The sequence below is a fragment of the Octopus bimaculoides genome, chromosome 14, assembly GCF_001194135.2.
Source record: "Octopus bimaculoides isolate UCB-OBI-ISO-001 chromosome 14, ASM119413v2, whole genome shotgun sequence".
Classification (NCBI taxonomy): Eukaryota; Metazoa; Mollusca; class Cephalopoda; order Octopoda; family Octopodidae; genus Octopus; species Octopus bimaculoides.
In genome coordinates this window covers 51,479,333-51,480,743 of record NC_068994.1, presented here as the reverse complement: position 1 = coordinate 51,480,743, position 1,411 = coordinate 51,479,333, and the positions used below count along the sequence as shown (strand labels likewise).

Genomic DNA, 1,411 nt, shown 5'->3' with positions numbered 1-1,411 from the left:
TATATATGCATATATATATATCTATATATGTTTCTTTATTAGCCACACAGGGCTCAACATAGAGGGGACAAAATATAAATGTAGAGTTTTTCTTTTCGAGGGGGGCGAAAACAAAACAGAAAAATAAACAAAAGTGGGGACAACGATGAAAAAAAATAAATACATCGCAAAACGTTTGGGATATTTACAAAAAATACGAAATAATACAGAAAATTCCCAATAAATGGGGAGGTTATCTATATATATATACATACACACACGACAGGTTTCGTTCAATTTCTGTCTACCAAATCCATTCACAAGGCTATAATAGAAGACACTTGCTCAAGGTTCCATGGAGTGGGACTGAACCCAGAACCATGTGGTTGGGAAGCAAGCTTCTTACCACACAGCCACTCCTGTGCCTGTGTGTGTGTATAACATTTATATATAGCCTTTTGGTTAGCAATATAATAATTCTCAGTTATGAACTCGGGGTTCATTCCAACTTTGTGGCATTGGTTTGGCCAAGCGTCTCTTCTACTAAAGGACCAGGGCAACACAAGCTTTGTCATCAAAATAATCTTGGCAAAAGAAGCCTGTTGAACAGACGGCTCTTGTCATTGAAAGAGCCAGCCTTGTCATAGATCTGTAATGTCAGCCTAACTCTGCCTGGGGAGTTTGTTGATGATACAATTGGTTATGCAAGACTCAACCACATGACAATTAATGACAGTGAACAGACAGTTCAGTTAATTGAACAACTCGAGGAACCTTCGTTAACTGAAACCCTTCGCAGTGCACCTGTGATTACAAGTGAGAAGAACTACCCAATGCACGAAGTACAATGTACAGTATGAAGTACAGTGTGTATATTGTTTGTGTAATTGAAATATAAATTAACTGTAGTTAATTTATAATTCAGGTTTCTGAATATCAAAACAGCCTGTTGTATTCTATATTTAGAAAGCAATCAGCAGCCAGATTTTATTAGACGTATTCTGGTGGAAAAAGAAAAATGATTAATTAATTACAAAGCAATTTTTGTTGTTGTTGTTGTTGTTGTTGTTGTTGTTGTTGTTGTTGTTGTAGATTACAAATGTCATAAAAATATTTCAGCAGAAACATTGTAAAAGTCTGTTCTAATTGGACTGAAAATGTTACAGCTACAAGTGTAATGAACATACAAAGACGACACACATACACATACATATATACTTGCTGATGACACATTGTCATCATCGTCAACATCTTGATGTTCACTTTTCCATCCTTGCACGGATATGACAGAACTTGTTCAGGCAGATCTTTCTATGACCAGATGCCCTTCATGTCACCAACTCTCTCCAGTTTACCCAACGAGTTGTCCCCCACCCCCACCCCATCCCCACCCGTGGCCAGACATGTTTTTCACAAAAGTTGGGAATGAAGG

General features: G+C 37.4%; 1 protein-coding gene across 2 annotated transcripts in view; it reads left to right on the top strand.

The window, feature by feature from the left end:
• LOC106874412 (alpha-1,3-mannosyl-glycoprotein 2-beta-N-acetylglucosaminyltransferase) overlaps nt 1–1,411 on the top strand; it is a 151,214-nt gene that overhangs the window by 147,841 nt on the left and 1,962 nt on the right. The gene's annotated exons all lie outside the window — the stretch shown is intronic.